The following is a 13,509-nucleotide window of genomic DNA, read 5'->3' as shown; positions in this document are numbered from 1 at the left end:
CCAGGTACCGGCGGGCACATCCCCTAAACTGCACAGGCCATGGCGGGGGCCTGTGACGCTGGTAAATGTTCGGAACTCGCAAAGTATCCGCGTTCAATACGGAAAACGTCGGTGGTATGTTCATTCCTCGCGACTTAAACCCTATGTTGACGCGCGTGTCGGTCCTTCATCCCCAATAGCTGACCTGCCGGATTCTGCCGGGCCGACTACGCCGCTTGACACGCCCGTTGATCCCAGGGGGGACTGTGTTGTGCCTCCTGCAGATGAACAGGTTCTGAGGGCTGAGGAAGCCCCCGCTGCCCCCCCTCCAACGGGGCCCGCCCTGGACGTGACCAAGCACCAACAACCGACTTCTTCTTCGAGCCTGCCACCTCCTGTCCATCCGGAAGCAAAGCGACCTTGCGCTGGGAGGGGAGAGGGTCCCGCGTCGCGTACGCGGTCGAGATCTCTTCCGTTTCGTTAACGTTTGATCGTTTCGCTTATTTCCCTGTCGTTACTGCGCTGCAGGGACGCCCTAATGTATGTTGTGATTTTTTTTATTATGGGTGACTGTTTTAAATGTTGTTAGGCGCGGGAACGCCGGTTCACCCTCGAATTGTTAAACGCACCTTGGTGCCCTAATAAGATGTTGCGGAATTGGTTCTTCACCCTTTTCCCAGCTGAGACGGCTACATTTTTTCACCGGGGGGGGGGGGTTGATGTAATAACAGCCATAGAGGGTTCACGTGGGGATTGGCTTGCCGGTCTTGCTTGTAGCCAATAAGGGTTGAGATAGGGACCATGGCCCAGGCATGATCACGACATGTCATCAGGAGTGATTGGCCTAGCCATTCGGGGCCCCAGCTAATGGGGAGCCGGATGAGGGGTGTGGTCCCGGGATTGACAGGGAACCATCGAGAATGGTCCATGAACGATTGGCTGGGGGGACCACGTGACGAAGGTATTAAGAGAGAGTGAGGGAGAACGATCGAGAGCAGACTGAAACTGACAAGAGCAGGGTCACGCGCGGACGGGGCTCTGGGTGCCACGTGCGCGGTGGGGACTTAGTGCGAAGTCTGTCCTCTCTCCGTTGTCTGCCAGCAACGGAGAGTGAGTGAGCAAAGTGTATTGTGGAGTGGAAATAAAAGGACTGATCCCGAAGCCGTCTCAAGAAAGATTATTACACTAGTATAGAGTCAGGAGATACTACGGTCAGTAAATACTTCTACAGTCAGTAGATACTACGATAGAGTCAGTAGATGCTACTGTAGCGTTAGTAGTTACTACTATAGTCTGTGGAGACTACTATAGACTCAGTAGTTACTACTATAGAGTCGGTAAATACTACTATAGAGTCAGTAGATAATACTACAGTCAGTAGCTACCAGTATAGTCAGTATATACTGCTGCAAAGTCAGAAGGTACGACTATAGAGTCAGTAGATACTACTATAGTTAGTGGATACTACTGTAGTGACATCGCTAAATGTCAACATGCTAGGTGCATTGCCGGCCCTAGAAGGGCACAGCATGCAGTGTCGCGACATTGCGGATAACACAATGGGGTTGGTGTAGTACCGACCCTCGAGGGGCCCGGTGTATGCTGAATAATATCGCTAAATGGCGCCACGCTTTAAGTGCAGTGCCGACCCTACAGGCCAGGGTGTGTGGGTGCCGACTGAAGGATGAGGTTATGTGAGGCCATGGCACTCTATTTGACCCGAGAGGACACGTGACCAGTTAAGTTTACAAAAGGGCCCCAAGATGGGGCTAGGGGTGGTCACGTGATTGGGACCCAGATCCGTCCCAAGGATTCCGGAAGGTGGACGTGGCCAAGGGCGGAGCCGGCCACACCACAGAGAATATAAGCCGGGTCCCGAAAGGGACCAGGGTGGTTGTTCATCCTGGAAGAAACCCTTCATCTATGTTCTCCATTCAATGAGTCTCCAACACGTGGACCCGGGCCGAAGCTGTTGGTCCTGGTCCGGTGTAGCAGTTGCGTTGTAACTAGTGGAGTTAGCTTGGTGATCACCACCATAGGTTGTTATTCTGTTAAAGGGAAAGTTACCCCACGTCTGAAACTCAGTTGAACCCATTACAAATCGTGTCAGAAGTGGCCAAACGTTATTTTGTCTGTAAGATAGGCCAGGTTAGGTTATGCTTACACAACGCAGAATACATACCAGGATGTTGTCGGACGACGAGGACGACGAAGGCGTTATTCCTCAGACAGCCCAGGGGATGGCCACCCCGGAGAATGGGAGTGAGGCGCCGCTGGCGAAGCATCGTGATGACCATCTAAGCGACAGCTCACCGCCATCAGGCAAAGGCATGAACTTCTCGAGGCCGTGGCCGCGATGGTCGCTGAGCTCGGCCATGAAGAGCCAGCGGTGGAGGAGAGAGCGCCGGAGCTGCGTGGGGTCGAGCATCCCATTGCTGTTTCCCACCAGCGGGAAAGCTCCTTGGCATAGCCCGCGCACATGGCTGCCATTTTGTTTGTGGAGCGGGGTGGAAAGCCCGCCAATCCTGAGAGTTCGCCAAGTTCGCCTGTTGAGATTCCATCCCTCAGGCGACGTCTACCTTTTGTTAAGGGATTTGTCAGGCATGGGAGGCGACTGGGTGGCCTCCAAGTGCCAGTTTCAGTTGAATTGCGACTTAGCAGGATGGACGGAGGCAGATTCGCTGAGAGCGCTGCCCGCTGCGCTTGACGATGACGTCTTTGCGGCGTTTTGCACCATCCCGCCGTCGGAGAAGGCCATGCTCCAACAAGCCTTTGCTCAAATGGCGGTAATCTACAAACCGCAGTCAAATTTTCGCCATAAGTTCGCTGCGTGGAGGAGGGGGGAACCAGAAACGCCTCTCGACTTCCGGAGCACACTATTGGTGCTAGTGAAGGTTGCCTTCCCAAAGATGGACCACGACGGAGTCGACTCACTAGTCCTCAAAAGATTGTTGACATTGGCGAATAATAGTGTTAAATGGCACCATGCTTTAAGTGCAGTGCTGACCCTACAGGACAGGGTGTGTGGGTGCCGACCGAAGGATGAGGTTATGTGAGGCCATGGCACTCTGGTTGACCCGGGCAGACACTTGACCAGTTAAGTTGACAAAGGGGCCCCAAGAGGGGGCTAGAGGTGGTCACGTGAATGGGATGACCCGAGGGGTGGTCACGTGAAGGGGAAAGTTACCCCGTGTGTTGGAACTGAATAAATGTGTTGCCTCCAAGTCTACTTCTGCGACTCAGTTGAACCCATTACACTACTATAGAGTCAATATATACGACTATATGTTCCGTAGATACTACTATCGTCATTAGATACTACTGTAGAGTCAGTATTTCTACTATAGAGTTGGTTGATATTACTATAGTCGGCAGATACTACTACAATCAGTAAATACTACTACTGTCAGTAGATACTACTACGGTTAGTAAATACTACAGTCAGTAGATACTACTGTAGAGTAAGTAGTTACTACCATGGTCCATGGATACTATAATAATCAGTAGTTACTACTATAGAGTCGATAGATACTACTATAGAAGCATTTGATAATACTACAGTCATTAGATACCACTATAGTCAACATACTGCTGCAGAGTCGATAGATACTGCTATAGAGTCAGTAGATACCGCTATAGAGTCAGCAGATAATACTATAGAGTTAGTAGGTACTACTATAGTAGGTGGATACTACTGTAGAGTCAGTATTTCTACTAAAGAGTCGGTTGATACGACTAAAGAGTCGGCAGATACTACTGTATAGGTAGTAGATACTACTACTGTCAGTAGATACTACTATGGTCAGTAAATACTACTACAGTCAGTAGATACGACTACAGAGTCAGTACATACTACTGTAGAGTTAGTAGTTGCTACTATAGTCAGTGGAAACTACCATAGTCAGTAGTTGCTACTATAGAATCAGTAGATACTACTTTAGAGTCGGTATATACTATCGTAGAGACGGTAGATACTACTATAAATTCTAGATTTGAAGCTTTCGTGACTGCAAGGATTCATATTATTAGGTTTTTTCGGTAAAGTCACGTAGTCTATTACCATCTACATGGCAGAGGCTCGGTCTCATTTGCAGCATTTTGTTATGTAGGCTAGGCATAGTCACAAACCGCACCTCTCCATAATTAAGGCTCAGTCATTTGTTATGCAGTCTATTCATAGTCTCAAGCCGCACCTTACCATAATAATAAAAAGTGGGCCATTCCTGCCCCCCCCCGCTCAACCATTATATATACGGAGTGGTATCTCTTGTAATGTCTCATTTACTTGATACAGCTTTCGGGCTGTGACGGTTCCACCTGAAGACGGAAGCTTGTGTTGCCTCCGAAACGTCTTTATTTTTATTTTATTTTTATTTTACTTTTATTAATTGAATTTTTTACCTATGTGACTTTACCGAAAAAACCTAAGAATACTACTATAAAGTCAGTCGATACTGCTATAGAGTCAGTAGATACTACTATCGAGTTTGCAGATACCACTATAGTGTCAGCGGATACTATAGAGTTAGAAGTTACTACTATAGTCAGTGGATAATAGTATAAAGTCAATAAATACTATAGATTCAGTAAATACTATAGTCATTAGATACTCCTGTAGAGTCAGTATTTACTACTATAGAGTTGGTTGATACTACTATAGAGTCGGCAGATACTACTATAGATTCAGTAGATACTACTACAGACAGTAGAAACCACTACGGTCAGTAAATACTGCTACAGTCAGGAGATACTACTATACAGTCAGTAGATACTACTATGGTCAGTGGATACTACTATAGAGTCAGTAGATACTACTGTCGAGTTAGTAGTTACTACTATAGTAAGTGGATACTACTATCATCAGTAGTTACTACTATCGTCGGTAGATGCTACTATAGAGTCGGTAGATGCTACTATAGAGTCCGTAGATGCTACTGCAGGGTCGGTAGATACTACTATAGTCAGTAGATAATACTACAGTCAGTAAATACCGCTATCGTCAGTATATACAGTGAGGGAAAAAAGTATTTGATCCCCTGCTGATTTTGTACGTTTGCCCACTGACAAATAAAAGATCAGTCTATAATTTTAATGGTAGGTTTATTTGAACAGTGAGAGACAGAATAAGAACAACAAAAATCCAGAAAAACGCATGTCACACCAAATGTTATAAATTTATTAGCATTTTAATGAGGGAAATAAGTATTTGACCCCTTCTCAATCAGAAAAATTTCTGGATGCCAGGTGTCTTATACAGGTAACGAGCTGAGATTAGGAGCACACTCTTAAAGGGAGTGCTCCTAATCTCAGCTTGTTACCTGTATAAAATACACCTGTTCACAGAAGCAATCAATCAATCAGATTCCAAACTCTCCACCATGGCCAAGACCAAAGAGTTCTCCAAGGATGTCAGGGACAAGATTGTAGACCTACACAAGGCTGGAATGGGCTACAGGAACATTGCCAAGCAACTTGGTGAGAAGGTGACAACAGTTGGTGCGATTATTCGCAAATGGAAGAAACACAAAATAACTTTCAATCTCCCACGGCCTGGGGCTCCATGCAAGATCTCACCTCGTGGAGTTGCAATGATCATGAGAACGGTGAGGAACCAGCCCAGAACTACACGGGAGGATCTTGTCAATGATCTCAAGGCAGCTGGGACCATAGTCACCAAGAAAAAGTTGGTAACACACTACGCCGTAAAGGACTGAAATCCTACAGCGTCCGCAAGGTCCCCCTGCTCAAGAAAGCACATATACATGCCCGTCTGAAGTTTGTCAATGAACATCTGAATGATTCAGAGGACAACTGGGTGAAAGTGTTGTGGTCAGATGAGTCCAAAATGGAGCTCTTTGGCATCAACTCAACTCGCCGTGTTTGGAGGAGGAGGAATGCTGCCTATGACCCCAAGAACACCATCCCCACCGTCAAACATGGAGGTGGAAACATTATGCTTTGGGGGTGTTTTTCCGCTAAGGGGACAGGATAACTTCACCACATCAAAGGGACGATGGACGGGGCCATGTACCGTCAAATCTTGGGTGAGAACCTCCTTCCCTCAGCCAGGGCATTGAAAATGGGTCGTGGATGAGTATTCAAGCATGACAATAACCCAAAACACATGGCCAAGGAAACAAAGGAGTGGCTCAAGAAGAAGCACATTAAGGTCCTGGAGTGGCCTATCCAGTGTCCAGACCTTAATCCCATAGAAAATCTGTGGAGGGAGCTGAAGGTTCGAGTTGCCAAACGTCAGCCTCGAAACCTTAATGACTTGGAGAAGATCTGCAAAGAGGAGTGGGACAAAATTCATCCTGAGATGTGTGCAAACCTGGTGGCCAACTACAAGAAACGTCTGACCTCTGTGATTGCCAACAAGGGGGTTGCCACCAAGTACTAAGTCATGTTTTGCAGATGGGTCAAATACTTATTTCCCTCATTAAAATGCAAATCAATTTATACAAATTTTGACGTTCGTTTTTCGGGATTTGTTTTGTTATTCCGTCTCTCACTGTTCAAAATACGTACCATTAAAATTATAGACTGATAATTTCTTTGTCAGTGGGCAAACGTGCAAAATCAGCAGGGGATCAAATACTTTTTTCCTCACTGTACTGCTGCAAAGTCGGTAGATATGACTATAGAATCAGTAGATACTGCTATAGTCAGCAGATACTGCTATAGAGTCTGCAGACACTGCTATAGCGTCTGCAGATACTACTGTTGCGCCATAACAAGGCGCTGTAAGCCGCTTTATCTGCCACCATGGTCACGGGGTAAAACCCCCTCGGGTGGCCCGTGACCGGAGGTTGACACCCCAGACCCGCAAGGGCTGCGGGCTGGGGGGGATAGAGACTGCCCACCTATTTTAAGACTCGTTAGGATGTAAGGCCCTTTAAGACCTTCCAGAAGGTTCTGAAGGGGGGTCAATAGGGGAGGGGTAAGCTCTGACCTGGGGATAAAAAGCCGGCCCTCTGAACGGGTCGGCCAGTGTTCACCAACTCAAGCCTGAAGACATCCAAGACCTGAAGACTGGACCAGCACCCAGAGACCCTCAACCGAGGCTCTGGTCAGAGCCGGGTTGTCGCGGACCAGTGGTGGGACCCGTATCCTGGCAGGGTCGGGTTGGTCTAGCCTCCCTTAGTGGCCGTGGCAAGGGACCTGGGTGTAGAGTAGCCCGTGGTGTGTAGCACACACTAGAAGGGAGGCTGTACCTCCCTTAGGCTATCCGGTTGAAGGGGCCGTACCCCTTCGTGTTACAGTCGCTGTTCGTAGAGTTGTTGAAATAAACGCGTTGCCTCCAGAAGTCGTCTCCGTGTAGTTAGTTAGACACACAACACTACTATAGAGTCAGCAGATACTACTATAGAGTCAGTAAATACTGCTATAGAGTTAGTAGTTACGACTATAGTCAGTACTTTCTACTATAGTCAGCAGATACTACTATAGAGTTAGTAGTTGCTACTATAGAGTCAGTAGATACTTCTGTAGGGTCAGTAGTTACTACTACAATCAGTAGATACTACTAAACATTCAGTAGCTACTACTGAGCTCAGTAGATACTACCGTACAGTCAGTTGATACAACTATAGAGTCTGCAGATACTAGTATAGAGTCAGTAGATCCTATTATAGAGTCAATAGATACTAATGTAGAGCCAGATACTACTGTAGAGTCAGATACTACTATAGAGTCACTAGATACTACTCACTCTATTGTATGTAGGCTGTTTAGGTATATATGCCTAGGTGGATGTAAATACATTTTTTGAGGGGGATGTCAACAATTTTCAGAAACCTTTTCGATCAACTATTTACCCGCACTTTCTATACATTTTTGGACTTCTGCAAGCCTCTTATAATTTTGTTGATGAACAAATAGACAAAAGGCACGCCGGGCTTTCACAATAACTTAGTTTTTGTGTATGTATTTGTTATGTTTTTAAGAAAAGTTTTTAAATATATTTTTACCCCTGGCAATGCCGGGTACTTCCTGCTAGTATACTCTTAAAAAGAAGAATTAATGAAAAATATATTTAACTTAAAATCTCATTAATGATTCTCAAACTATCCGGGACACTGCTACAGTGCCCAACCAGGCTGCTATTATTATTTAATTAAAAACACCGCAAGCGCGAATGAATGCCGTGAGGAAAAAATAAATTCAATTTAAAAGCAGTCACTTGAACACCATCGATCTGGGCGAGTATGGAAGGTACATTTTCCCTTAAGATGATTAAAAGATTTCGATTAAATAAAATATCGCGTATAAACAGGAGGATAGAGTTCCTTTTCCTCCGATCTGCTAAGGAGATTTCATTTGGTGAGCTCATTACGGTGCTTCGTGGAGTGAGGTACCTGGTGGTACCTGAGGTAAAACGGAGGTAAGAACGCGTATTAAAAGGACAAAATCCATCACATCTCTGGCAATATATTCAGATGTTAAAACGTCCTAATTAATTTACTTTCGATGCAAGTAAAAAATCGCCACACTCGTGCTGCAGATTAACATTTCCATAAAGGATTACTGGCCCAACAATGTGTTTATATTTCTCCTCTCGCATTTTTTTTATTGTAAACTCATAAACATGGGCATTTTACGCTAATTCCACGCAATACAGAAGGGCAGATTACCAACGCACAGCAGCATGTGTCCACACACAGTGCCGTCTGTATGTAAGTGCAAAGGCCCCCCCATTTCTCTCCTGACTTCCAACATAATGTCTCCTGGTCTATGTATGCACTTTGAACTTCTTTCACACCGTACGTAGCCAACAGTGCCAATCGGAGGTGTGGAGGAAGGAAAACAAACTAAACACAAAAATCAGTTCTAAAGAAATTAGTTTTCAATCAAAAATTAGTTTTCAATTAGTGTCCCTCTTTCTCGCTGTGTGTCTCTGTCATCAGTCTATCTGTCTTTTTTATCGCTATCTTTCTCCCTTTGTCCGTCTGTCTCATTGTTCTGTCTCTTTTTATACGTCTCTCATCTCTCTTTATATATCTCTCTCTTTGTCTTTCTGTCTCTCCCCCCCCCCCCCCATTTCTCTCTCTTTGTCTCTCTCTCTAACTCATGAGTTTCAGGCTCATGGCTGTCAGACGGCTGCTGTACGACCGGGAGGAGCTACCCTGGAAGTCGCCGGCCCTCACCCTGCTGAGAAATGCAGGGGGGTGCCTGGGGTACGGAAAGGAGCTTTTCCTGATGGACCTGAGCCTGGTCGACTACACGAGGCTGCCAAGTTATCACCAGAGCCTCTTGGATGCGTGGCGGAGCCTCGAGTGGAGCAGAACACGCGCGCCCTACGACCTCGCGCAGTTCCTGAACGAGCCCTTGTTCTGCAACAACCTTTTCAAGGGAATCAGATGAGAGAGGACCCTGGCTCTAGGCCTCACATCAGCAGGGCTGCGAAAAGTTTTCCACCTCGTGCAGACCCACCAGCCCAAGTGGAAGACCGCAGCTGAGATCGCCAACACCGCAGGGCTCCGCTCCATGCTCGCTGGGGAGAAGCTGCTGCGCGACATACTCCACGCCATGAAGGAGCTACGCCTTAAGCTAGAAGCACCGGAGGATGGTGGCGGCCCCCCCACCCTCCTCTTTCCCAGAGTTGTGTTTTTCCTGCGCCAACCCCCTTGGCCACAGCGACTCCGGCAAGCTCCTGAAGCTCCGAAGCTGCAGCAACGTGCCCCTCAAGAGTGCCCCAAACACAGTGCTCTACACATGCTGCGTAAAAGCGATACATTCCCGGGACCTAGCCGACCTACCAGACACAAAATGGAGAGACCATTTCTCTCCCCTCATTGCAGCCGCCCCTCAGTGGAAATTAATGTACAAGTCTCCCGTAGCCAAACGCTGCGGTGACCTCCAGTGGAGGTTGGCACACTGCACGTTGCCATCGGCCGTGTGGCTCAGCCGAATCTCGCCAGGGGTAACAGACTTGTGCATTTCCTGCGGTGCCAGGGAGGATCTGCCCCACCAATACTTACACTGCCAGCGGCTCAAGCCAATGTTCCGCCTTTTGGGGGACATCTTCAGGAAACTGAGGGTGCCTTTCTACAACAGCAGCTTCGTATACGGAGTGCCTTACCTGGCAAACAAGCACCATGACCTCGCCAACTTCGCCTGCGCGCAAGCGAAGATGGCGGTGTACAGAACGAGGAAAAAGATGCTGGAGGGTGATACTGACGGCTGCTCTGTGCTTCCGGTGTTCAGAGGCCTGCTTAAGGCGCGGCTCCGGCTGGAGCACGCGTACCACACACACGTCGGTGATGTGCACGTATTTTTCGAACGCTGGGGAGCCGGAAAGGCCCTTTGCACCAGCGTCGACGGCACCCTCGTGTTCACTTTCTGAAATGCTCGCTCGTCACCGTGACGTGCGCGATGACACCACAACCACGTGACTTTTTATTTTGTGTTGTGTGCGGTGCTTTCAGCACCACAGCACGTAGATTTGTAACCATTATCTAACGTTTGTTTTCTTTTCGGTTGCTGGTGACTGGTTTTCGTATTGGAGTCGCCTCCGGTGCTTTTTTGCTGCTGGTGGCAATAAAAGTTGTTTAAAAGTCAAAAGTCTCTCTTACTCATTCTCTGTATCCTTTTCTCTGTCTCTCTGTGTATCTCTTGCTATGTCTCTCTCTCGTTCTCTGTCTCTTTGTATCTCTCTCTGTCACTCTCTGTGTCGCCTTCTCTGTGTCCATGTGTCCCTCTGTCTCGCTCGCTCTCACTATAAATTTATCCGTGCTTGTCTCTGTGTCTTCGCGTCTGGGTGCCACGATAGCGAGAAGTTAGCTACCTCGCCTGGTATGCAGCAGGGTCGTGGGTTCAATTCCGACCATGACGCTTGTATATTTGAGGTGTGCATGTTCTCTCCCTGGTGTCGTGGATTTTCTCTGGGTCTTCTTGTTTTTCCCTCCACATTTAGAATCAACACCACGCATTTAGAGTATGTGGCTGCTATAAATATACATACGATAAGCCACTTCATTGAGCTATCATTTGTGGCCAGGTCGCTTCTGAAAAAGAGCAATATAGCTCAGTGGGGCCTTACCTGGTAACATTTAAAAATATTATAGATAGAAATAGATTAGTCTGTCTCATCTCATCCCTGTACAAGTGCAAGGCTGCACTTTATGATCACACAGCAGCATTTACAGCCCCGTGCAAGCAGAGGGCAAACCTTCTTCACGTGGAATTCTATGTTTAAAAATACAACTCGCAGTAAGCAGCAGATGTCAATGGGCTAACATCAGCGCATAATTTGTCTGGATAGAAGTGGCAGTAACTGAAGGACAATGCAAACAATGATGATGCTAAGTGCATTATCCTGTACATCATGAGAGAACAATATATTATTCATGCCAAGTACTGGAAACTATACTCTTAGGTTTTTTCGGTAAAGTCACATAGGTAAAAATAAATAATAAAATAATAGAAACAATAATAGAAATAAAATAATAAATCACGACGTTTCGGAGGCAACACAAGTCTCCGTCATCAGGTGGGACCGTCACAGCTAAATTTATTGTATCAATTATGAATATTTCTATTATTTTATTATTTATTTTTACCTCCGTGACTTTACCAAAAAAACCTAAGAGTATGAATCCTTGCAGTCACGAAAGCTTCAAATCTAGAAGTACTGAAAACTATTGGTATGCTCTGTTATTAATTGCTTGGTTCTATACAAATGACAGTACATATTGTACCATATATTCTGCATAAATGAAACCTCATGGATCGCTTTGACAATGTAGAACGCACACCGTAAGAACCCTAAACTCTGTTGTTGTTGTTCCGATTGCCTTAACTCATCTTGTACCGAGTGTTTGTCCTACAAACTGGAGTACGCTCCCTGACTCCTGTTGCTCCAAAGTCTCCGATCCATCGCCATCGCCATGGTAATGCTGCCGCAGCTCTCATGTCGTCCTTGACAAATCGCAGCATGTACGTACGTATGTCGTACTTCTTTCACATCATACGTAGCCAACCGTACTAAACGGAGGTTTGGGGGAAGGACAACAAACAACGGGTCTCTGTGTGAGTCTATTTATGTGTAGTGACATAGCGCTAACTGTTGTACAGACCCTGCCACTGCAGGTGGGCACTTAGCACACACGCTGTCGTGGGGAAGCCCCTGGAACACTCTGTTGGGTTCTAGAAGAGAGGCGCAGCTTGGGCGGAGCCGGCCGGACACCAGTTGGCTGTCCCGGTCGACGCCTTTGATGCAACGCAGACGGGGTCGTCTCTGGGATGGGTCGTGCGGCAGCGTGGTCGTGAGAGAGAGAGGGGGCCCGAGTGGTAGCGTGAAGTCAACAACCATAAAAAGGGAGGACGGTGCCTCCTGCAACTACCTTGTCTCCGACTGAGTGTGTGTGCGACACCCGCCACCCGCACGCATACACACCCAAGCCTTGAGCAAGAAGGAAGAAGAGACCTACAACACTACATTTGGTATCAGAAGTGGGGTATTAAAAAAAAACCATGTAGTATCATCAGGGCAGGGATGGCGAGACGGTCATCCCTCCAACAGCCTCGTGACCCGAGATCCGTGTTACGAAGCCCATGGGCTGCTGGGCAGCGGAAGAGCTGCCACGGATTCGCATGACAACTGCTACGCAAAATATGCAGGGTGAGCGGCTACGCATCTGCGAGGGGAGAGCGGCTGGGCAGGGGCGCAGGCTGGCACGAGGCGCATACCCAGGGGACAGTGCGGAGGAGAGTGGGAAAAACCAAACGGGAGCTCCATCAGAGCAGGAGCAAGGGGCTCCAGACGGGGGACCGTGCACATGGTGGGCGCCATTTTGTCACCGGAGGATCTCCCATGGCCGGCGGGCACCATTTTGAGGTGAGCGCGGAAGCACGCAGAGGAGGTGCGAAGAGTGACGGAGCTGCAGGAGGCCACTCCTGATCTGGCATGGGAGACTCGCACAATATTCCTCCAGAGGGAGCGGATGGAGGATGAGACGCCCTACGCCTTCCGGGCAGCGCTGCTAGCGCTGGGACGTGAGGCATACTCGCTTTAGGGTGAGGGGGCACTCGCTCTTGGAGTGGCGGAGAGGCTGTGAGAGCTGGCAAGAAAATTTAGGGTTGCCCTGCCCTCTGCCGTTGGCACAGAAATTTCATCCTCAACGGTGGCCAGGAAGATACAGGTCTTTGAGGAGAAACAGCAGCGGGGAAAGTCGGAGGCCGCAACATGGAGCCTGCAAGATATGGTGGCGGCGGTGGAATACCGGGGGGCTCAAGCATCAACACCCCCGCGGAAGGACCTGCGGCAAGGACAGCTCCCTCTGCCTTGGGGACCCATGCCCAAGTGCTCCATGTGTGGTCGGTCGGTCCATACTGCTGTGGAGTGTCGGGGTGATGAATAAACAACTGCAAAGTCACCCGTGCTCGCTGGGCCACCGGCATAATCAACTCAAGCCCCGTCGGACCGGGTCTCTGAGGCCTTCCGAGACTGCCAAGTGCGAGGTCTTGGAGACTGGACCTGAGCGGGTGCTGATTGCGGGGACGCCGCGGTTGTAACAGGATTGTGGGGAC

The 13,509-nt window shown here is 48.0% G+C and overlaps 1 protein-coding gene across 1 annotated transcript in view; it reads right to left on the bottom strand.

Moving 5' to 3' along the window:
• The window catches only part of GRIN2C (glutamate ionotropic receptor NMDA type subunit 2C), a 194,941-nt gene that overhangs the window by 107,772 nt on the left and 73,660 nt on the right, over positions 1–13,509 (bottom strand). The window lies entirely within an intron of this gene.

The sequence above is a fragment of the Lampetra planeri genome, chromosome 1, assembly GCF_965212315.1.
Source record: "Lampetra planeri chromosome 1, kcLamPlan1.2.h2, whole genome shotgun sequence".
Classification (NCBI taxonomy): Eukaryota; Metazoa; Chordata; class Hyperoartia; order Petromyzontiformes; family Petromyzontidae; genus Lampetra; species Lampetra planeri.
The sequence above is the reverse complement of the archived record's forward strand: the minus strand, read 5'-3'. Positions and strand labels throughout refer to the sequence as shown.